A 9,775-nucleotide genomic window follows, 5' to 3' on the forward strand; every position below is an offset into this window, starting at 1 on the left:
AAAGAATTAGTTCATTTTCTCTAGACTACCAAGGAGACTTCACAGAAATTTAATTAACAGAATACTTCCAAACACTGTAACCATTGGCAATAAAGGCCAGTTCAAATTGAGCGATCACTCATTCCTATTGTAGATCCTTGGCTGGCATGAAACTAGTGGTTCTGTGACCAGGATGGAATTTGGGGATTGGGACTTTCCCAACATTTGTCAGGCTTACAAAATTTCTCTAAATCAGCTTACATTTGGGTCAAATTACTCTCTAATTGCATAAACCTTACACTGGGGCCAGCAATATTTCTAAATGTGTTTTGAACAACATTGGAAATTGTATGAAATAGAAATAAGCACTGTAAATTATTTTAGCTTGGAAGGGTCATTATCTGGCAAAAGCAAACTGCGTCTTCAGTCCTCACTGCACATATCCAACACTGTGCATGAGGCACAGTAGGCAGCTTTCTGTGGAAGCCAGAGATGGACTGATTTGTCTCTTAAATTTTCTACCTGTACTTTGCAAAGACTAAATTCTTTTACTGAGATAAACTGTGACTGGTACAAGATTGAAGATCAGAGGGAGAAATGGCTTTAAATACATTAATATGAGCAAAAATAACTCATTAATTTTATTATTGCTACTTAAAACGTCAGCCATAGTAGACATACTGTGTAATGCTAACAGGTCATTGCACATCATCTATCATCTTCTTGCTTAATATGTAATTTTTATGTCATGTGGATGTGAAGAAATTAACAAGCAATGATAATCTAGCATTATTTCATTCTAGCTGAGGAAGATTTGGTTCACTGTTTAAAATATTGTAGCTAGTGATATTTGTTTTCTTCTGACAGGCCAAGATTTAACTAATTCTTTATATTAATTTAAATATATTGAATAACACTTGGATAAAATTACATCAAGTGGAAATTTAAATCCAGACAAGTTGAAGAATTAAAATCTAGCAGATCATAATGAAATAATCCCTTCTACAAGGATTTATTACCGTTCCACCAGGAACTTTGTCTAACCAGAAATTCCTGAAACTACTCTCTCCCATTACAAAACTACTCTCGTGCTTCACGCTATGCTGGGGAGACTCAAATACTACTAATAAAGAAAGTTGCTTCAGATTTTTGAGATTTTATATATAATCTTCTAATTATTCAACATAGCTTTTCATCAGAAATCCACATGCTAGCAGGAAGAGTCCAGTGAGAGGTCCTAGATGATTAGGGAAAAAGTAACTTTTAAATATTTAATTTTCTGTAATTAATGAGTGAGATCCTGCCTGCATTGAAGTAAAAAGTATATCTCTTTTGACTTTAAAGGAGACAGATTTTAGCCTAACATAGACAACGTGGCAAGTAATTCCTTCCCAATATAATTAGAGAATAGAAATATAATCTCCAATAATAAGTAGAGAACACTTCCACTCAAAGTCAATTTGATCTTTGATTAATATGCTTTTACATATGAATTTATAATTTAAAATAATCAAAGACAAATAATACTATGTTCTGAATGTTCAACAATTTTTTTTGTTCTGCAGCAGTCTGTAAGGAGTGAGAAAGAGAGGGAACAGGCTCAAGATGACTATGTGTGTAACATCCAAAAGGCAAGGGAAAACCAAATAAAACTAATGCTTAAATGCCTTAAAGTGACTTCAAAGTGAAGACAAAATTATGCCCTATTAGGTTTATTTACCATTATGAAAATGGTCTAAAATGTGCCAAAAAACACAGTGAGATTTGCCTTTGGCACTGCAACTACAAAACATGTTCAGCCTGTAAGAACCATTACAGTTGGAAAAATAATGAAGACACAAGAGTGGAAAGGAAAGAGCTGAAAAACTGAGAGGGGGAGGTTTCACTAATATCCATTTAACATCAGAACATCATGGGTGTTGTGTTATAGCATTACAAGTTCTGGGCTTCCGTTCAAGTGTGAGAGTTGATGACAGCTGAGCTAGCCAAGAGACTGTACTGGCAACCTTGGATTAGACTGTTTCAAAAAGAGCACAATTTGTAACGCCATTTACAGTGTGATTTCCTTTTCTCAACTCAAAAGCCCCCCTTCTAAAAAGGGACAAGCTCGATTTCAAACCAAAATCCTTTGCAAGCTGCCTTTAAGTCCACCATCAATTCTTGTTCCAACATAAGAGTTTCATGCAAGCTTAGCTGCTTCTGTCAGCTCTCCTAAGTTCTCTCTCTTCTGGGGCACTAGAGCAAGGGCAATAGATGCTTGTATATTCAATGATTATTTGCCCTTAAGTTTCATGGTGGAGAGATTGAAGTTGAAGTTACGGAAACTGGGTTTAGTTTGATTGGGAATGTAACGGGTATTAGTCTGCTTATGTCTTCTAAAAACCTCCTGGGCTTCCAACTCTTGTATAAGTGGTCACACAAAATGTACATTCAAGATTAAAACAGATCATCCAAGCAATACTTGATGGTAGGTCCTGTAACATCTAATACTGCAACACTCTGGCTGGATGGCTGAGGTAAAATAATACATAATACATGAACTTTCTCAGGTACCCCATGAGTCCCAACCATGAAACTGTCCTGAACTGATCTGAAATAGCAAAAATTTTTGTCAGAGAAACAAAATAATGTATGTGAAGCTGATCAAGTGCAGAGGGATATTAGGAGGATACACAAGTCAGCAACATTAAGAAGGTGGAATATAGGTTAGATACAAGTGCTTCAATATGAATACTCTTCAGCAAGAAGCATTCATGACTATGGCTCATTATATAAAATTCAAATCCCTTTTTCTTCTGTGGGAAGTAACAAATGTCACATACAGAAGTCATATCACCTTTCCACTCCTACTTTACTACTTCAGAACTTCCACTAACCTTTCTCACAGCATCAGAATCGGAGGGGTTTCATTGTATTGCTCATCTTCCACATCTTTTTAAGTGTTGCTGTTTTTCACACGGCCATGCTCTAGAGAATGCCTGTAGTATTTGTACCTAGATATATGATCTTGCATTTTTTTGGATTAAACATTTATTTTTCTTGAATAACTCACTTGAGAAAATAATTCAGACTTTTTTAATATCAATTATTGTGATATCTGCTAGTTTCATCAGTACTGATTTCCGGATCACTGATGATTATATTGAGTAGTCTATTTCTTTAAGTCTATTTCTTTAAGGAAATTCAGTAGGAAAAGACCCATTTAGCAATGGTTGCTCCGAAAGGTAGCTGAATCCAGTGAGATTCATGATTCAGGGGATTTCTCCTACCCTAGCCCAATAGATATGAGGATGCTGCTGAAGCTCCATGTCCCAAAGTCCAGCCGCTGGCCAGGCTGAGCATGTATACCCAGTAGGCACATACACACCCAGAAACAAACTATACACATACAACCACCCCCATGGACCAACAGAGAGCAGCACCCTTCCCAACACCCACATAAGCACAGACGGTGTGTGCTCATGTAGACACGAACAGCACAGGAAGCTTGATCCTGTTACTCCTCTGTTGCTGATCAGGATTGAAGTTCACCAGCGCTCACATACATGCACAGTGCAGGTCTCTTCAGCCCTAGACACCCAGACTGTGCATCTGCTGGCCTTCGGCCCCAGTCTCTCCCAGTTGTTGGCATCTGGACCTACAGACGCCGGAGGCTCCCAGTCCAGCCTAGCAGCTGGCAGTCAGACCCCTCTTTCTACTCACCTGGTCCAACTTGAAGCTTACTAGCCCTCACACACAAAGGCTCAGAATAGAGTGCATACACACAGGAAACCTTTAAAAATAAGATTAAAAAGAGGTTAGGACAGACTGAAATAAGTCCACCAAGGAGCCGCCCACTTGACTAGACCCTTTTATCTCGTTTTCCCTCTGTTTTCCTACATTAGTTCATCTCCAGCCAACCTTGATCGCTCCCTTCTCCTGCCTTCGTCCTTCCCTTAAACAACTGCTAGGAAGTTTGATACATTCCTACAATTGTCTTAAAACACACATTTTACTTAGTCCCTAAATTCTCTCCCCCTACTTCCCACAGCAAGTCCCATACCCTTTTAGGCAATTGCTCTGTTCACTTTGTACGGCTTTCTAGGAAGAGAGTTTTTGATCGATTCCTCTGCATGGGCTTCAGACCAGGGTCAATGGGAAATCACTCTCATTCGATGGTCTTTAGGAATTAGATGATGCAGGATGCTCTGCTTCCACTGACCAGTGTAGAAGGTTTCCTCCACCCACTATTGTTTCTCCCATCCTTACTGGGATTTCCTGTTTAATGAGATTAGCCTTTAGTCAGGCAACCTAAAAACTCCTATTTGTAAATGATAGCTACCATAATTATCACCGCATTGTGATTTTTGTCATGAAGATGCTTTTCCAGTTTACTCCCTTTTAGTCCAATGACTTCCAAGGTCACCATTTTTTCTATCAAATTGGTCCTACTGCTTTGTTTTGTGCCAGAAACTTTACAAAATTTCCCATCAGAAGAATATAGCAATGGCTAGAATTAAAAAAAAAAAAAAAAAAAGAACATATTTTTCATACCAACGAAATTTTATTTCAGTTTATTCTACTGACTTATGGACTTATGAACTTGTCACAGCTGATAATGTTTTGACTCACAAGCCACAACGGATTCTTTTCTGTCCCATATACCAGGCTGAAAAGACAGTATGACATTATATACTGCCAACGAATTCCAAAAACTTTTCTTCTGAACAAAAAAAATGTATCAGGATAGACTAATAAGACGGGGCAAAATAGCTTTGAATAGACATATTCTGAGAGAGATTTTTTAAAATATACAGATTTGTCACACTGTAACAGACTACAGTTTGGATTTTGTTGCCCTAGGCTTTCAGCAAACTTCAAGAAAATGGGGTAAGGCTGAATGACAGACTATGCATTTTGCTAAAAGCATTAATATATAAAATGGAAAATATGGAGTGTGGATAAGCAGGAGGAGACACTAGTCTCTGTTCTAGAAAGCTTGTATGTAATTAAGGAAAGTAATGGCTTTGGACTTACACTTCCATTTCAAAAGATACTTTTTCCTTGTTCCACTACTATCCAAATTCCTTCTCTCTTACTCTCCACTTTTTAAGCCCTTCTCCAGTTTCTATTTAGCAGTCTCTTGCTTTTTTTTTCTGCCACCATCTTCTCCCATTATCCTCACATTCTTTCTTTCTTCCATGTCCTTCTGCACTGCATAGCTAAATAGAGCAGAGCAAACAGGGACCTTCCCCCTCCCATACACCTCATGATGGTGGCAAGGCTTGATTCCCTGAAGTGTCATGCAACACATGGCAAGACAACTGGAAAAATAGTAAGAAAACTGATACCCATCATCAAAGTGTCTGATGACATCCTTCTTTTGCCTTTCCCCATAGTCTCTTGAAAAGTCATTTGCTGAAGCACTTCTACTCTTGTAATTGTCTTTGTTTGCTTATAAAAGGGATTTAGCAGAGCAAAATATTTTTCAAGGTTATCCCAAATGCTGAATGGAAGCTGTATGATTCTCTACTGCTTTAGTGCAAACTGTTCCAGATTTCTTGACTGTGTGCTACGCTCTGAGGTTTTCTTAGGGGTGGGGACATTTTTTCTTCAGAAATCTTTCTACATCTGGGGATAATATATATAGGAGCACTGGACTGATGCTCTAGAAAGGCAGCTGCACTAGTTAGCCACTTTTGTGCTAGGTAACTTGTCAACTCATCATTACAGGTCCGTGACTCAGTTTCCCCATCTGTAAAATCTGCATGGTGAACTGTCAGATGAAAAGCACCATATTTATAAAAAGCAGTGACTTATATCTTCTCTAGATCTCCCTTCCGCTACTACCAATTTGCATAGTAGTCCAGAATAAAACAAGAGCAGATTAAAGAAAATAAAGACATGCACACACCAGCAAACAACTTTGTTCATTTTCAGGGCTACCTTAAAACCCTGTCATTTTCCCATTCATGCTTAGAAACAGATAAGAAGGTATAGAATTGCTATGGAAATAGATTAAGAAGTAGCTACATTCTACAAGACATTTTCTACGCAGTTTTTTTTAAGCAGAATACGTCAAAAACATTCAACATCAGAGCTCACCATGTGCTGACCATTGCAGCCCAGCTACCTGTTTACCCATTTTCCCTAATTTTTCAATGACAGACTGATTTTCAATTCAGAACAACCCCTATGATTATGTAGCCCATCTCCACCCTGAAAAACTCGATTTCATGAGTGATTCCCATCTCAAACTTTTGTCTTCTGTGTGTTCTCCAGAACTCTTGACAGCTTTGAATTTGAATATACAAGGATTCAGATTTGCAGCTAGTCTGAAGAGAAATAGTTTCTGCATTGCACTAGGCAGCACTGGTGGCAGAGATACAGCTTCTTGTTTGCTACTTTTACGTTGCTCTGCAACAGCTTCTTGTGTTTCCTCCTTTACATTGCTCTGCTGCCATTTGCCTTCTAAGGTGTCAGTACAGTTTTGCTTATAGACTTTAACAGCATCAGTAAACGTTTAGTGTCCCAAAAGCCTTTAGCTACCATGTCCCATCTTGTGAAACTCACATCATGCAGCTGAAGACTTGTCTTGAATTTGTTCTTGTAAAATTTCATTGGTCTCCCTCTCATTTTAAGGTCATGAAAAATAGTTTTGGCAATCTGTCATTTGACATATGTACCAGCATAGTTACCAGATGGCCTAGCCTAGAAGAGCCTGCTGAAGCATTATTTTTACGCTGAGTATTTAACAGCACCCCGAGATTTTACTGTTCAGGATTTTATTCTGCCAGCAACGAACAATGCAGCAGCACACTTTGTTTATTCTCAGTAAGGTAGAGAAGCAAATCCTTTTAAAATGCAAGCTTGTGGCTACAGAGCATTAGATTTTACTCTGATCTAGAACGATGGCATTACTTGCTTGGAGGGCATTACCTTCCAAAATTAACTTATCGTCTCCTGGCAACCAAACTGCTCTCGCTAGAGTGCCAAAGAGCCTTCTGCACTGACCTGACAGAGTAGGTGATGCTAATTCTCTTTGTTTCCATCTTGAATTAAGGCCAGTGGAAATAATATAATTACTTCCCCAATTCTTTTTCTTAAAAAAGAAATTGCTAAAAGTATTACACAGATTCTACTGTATTGTAATGCAGAGGAAGATCTCTTCAAATGTTGTGATGTAATATCTCTAATTGTATACATACCTAACTGTACTGAGCTTGTCAGCACCTGCTATGACACAGGATAAGCCTTGCTATCCCACTTGCCTTCAAACTGGCATTCAGCATATGTCCAAGTTTTCTTTATTCAGTCCCCATAGATGTTAACATCACCCAACTGATCAGGATCTCCAATCTGTCGGTAAGAAAGCACATCAGATCTCTAGCAGACCTGGAAGGCCAGATAAAGTTATTGATGATGGCAGGCAGATGTTCCCAGGAGAGAAGGAGGAGGGCAGAAAGAGAGAAGCAGCTTCCCTGCTGATTCTCTTGAGGGTGCTTTTGAAACACTGATGAATTTTTTGTTGGTCATTTTGGATAACCGGAATGTTGTTGTGTTCTCCTGATCAGTAACAGCTGCGGTGTTACATAGGCAAAGGATATTGAAGCCTTTCTGCTGCTGTGCAAAGTCTTAGCGAACAAATCAAACTGATGAATATGTCAGTGGTATTTAGTTACATAATTTTGTTTCATTGCCAAGAATAAGACTTGTGGCTTTTTAATAATCTCACAGGAGTGTACATCAAATATTTTTCTTGTCTTGGTAAAAAGAGGGGATTTGCAAAAGCTTTTCTACAACAAAAATTCAAAACATGTACAAACATACACACATGTGCGCAAAATGCACAAAACCCTAAGAAGCTAATATACCCTGGACAAAAGCCAGAATTACCGGAACTGAGCAAGTGGTTACACAATTTTCTGAGAACAGCTCCGTAGAGCTCATACCCTGAGGCTATGCCATATATCACAGCAGCCGGAGATAAGGTGCTACGGATCAGAATAAAATTCTCAGTTTCAATATTAAACTTTTCTCTATTTATCTCTCATATATAAAAATACCAGTAGCTCCCAGGGCTGACTTGATAGCTCTGTCAAAGGACTGTTCGCACTTTCCAACAATGCTATTAATATAGAAGACATTAAATTCTATTGCTAAGTAACTGGATGTACATCAACTGAAAACATAATGCCTCTGTGCTAGAGAAGATAAACATCAAAATACATATCAGAGTGCGACAGAACTAAGTATATGATTTAACAAATATTTTCCATAAAGGGAAATCTACTAAAAGGCCCAGGAGGATATCTGTATAACTTGCCTTCATAAATCCATTATCAAAACCCAAACTCTATTGCTAAGCTTCATTTGCTTTCACAGTAAACAAACAAACTGACAAAACACACACAAATTCTGAGGATCTTTGAAAGCCCGATTCTTTTTAGGGGCTGATATACTGACTATAAACTTCAGCGTATCTGAAAATACTAGTTTGCAACATGAGTAGGAAATTGTAGCCTTGCTACCCTGGATGAATACCCTGGGAATCCAATCTGGAGCACTGAGGACTGCTTCAAGGATCAGTTTGCACACAGAAAATTGGAAGCCTTAATATTATATTTACTTTAACACCGTCATCATTAAGCACAATCAAGAACGTTTCTAAGGTACAGCCGTTGTTATCTGATTAGCATGTCATACACGGATGGCCCAAATTCCAGTTCAAGAGTCATTTCACAATGCATAAAGGCATTATCCAGGCCTGGGTGAGGCTGCACATCTGGACAAGCAGGGTCAGAAACACGCCCAGGCTTGTGTGCTGACTGCTGGGCCAGGAGCAGGAGGAAGCGGTCAGCTGTTAGGGTGGCGTGAAATGCCAAATGGGCATTCCCTACCTCCTCTGAGGGAAAGGCAGCACTTCGCCAGCCAACCACGCTGACCTAGAATCTCCAGTAAAAGAAGGTTATTGAGAGGGCCCCTGCTCAGTATAATTTAAAATATGATGTACTTGGTGCATTGTTCACATGACTATGCTGCAAGATGTATCTTCTGCAGCACTGCTACCTGAGGTTGCCTTCTTCCACCAGGGCCCCCAGGTAACATTACCACCACGCAGTATGGGGGATGCAATGAAATACCTGACTAGGCAGGCATGGCCAGAATGCGTCCATACCACAGGGAGAAACATATGAGCCCATCCACGCTGGTGAGCTTACCCCAGGCTGCCTGTGTTCAGATAACACGATGCAAGGTGAGTCTGGGCTCAGAGACAGGCTGAGGGCCTGCATTTGAAGTACAGGATAGAAATGGACTGCGCTTTACTTCCCAAATATGAAGATCTTCCCACTAAGGCAGCCACAAAGTCAGATGACCTCATATGTAACTGTTTGTCTTTGCTGTGTGTCAGGTGCCCAAACTCACTTCTATTTGCAAAATTGCCACTCACAGAAAGAAATTAATCACTTGAGCACCACATCTTTGGAAAGCCACATGAAACCATTTAAAAGACAAGCTGTTCTAATGTTTTATTAGTAGTTAAAAGTGAATCTGGAAAGATGAACTCTACAACCGTCCGTTACCTGCAGTTGTCAAGGTAACAGCTGCTTTAGGATTAACGCCCAGTCTTTCATCACAAATACAACAAATATTACATGTGTTACCTGACTATTTGCCAGTCCTTTCTTTCTTGGTGCTCTTCCCAGGATAGTTATTCTATTAGTTTTTCAAGAGCAATATAGTACTAGCCCCAAATCAGGAGGGATTTTTTTAACTGCATGTTTATACATTATTTATTTATTTATCCTTCAGCAGG

This window comes from Egretta garzetta, unplaced genomic scaffold (assembly GCF_000687185.1).
Source record: "Egretta garzetta isolate BGI_Z169 unplaced genomic scaffold, ASM68718v1 scaffold46, whole genome shotgun sequence".
Taxonomy (NCBI): Eukaryota; Metazoa; Chordata; class Aves; order Pelecaniformes; family Ardeidae; genus Egretta; species Egretta garzetta.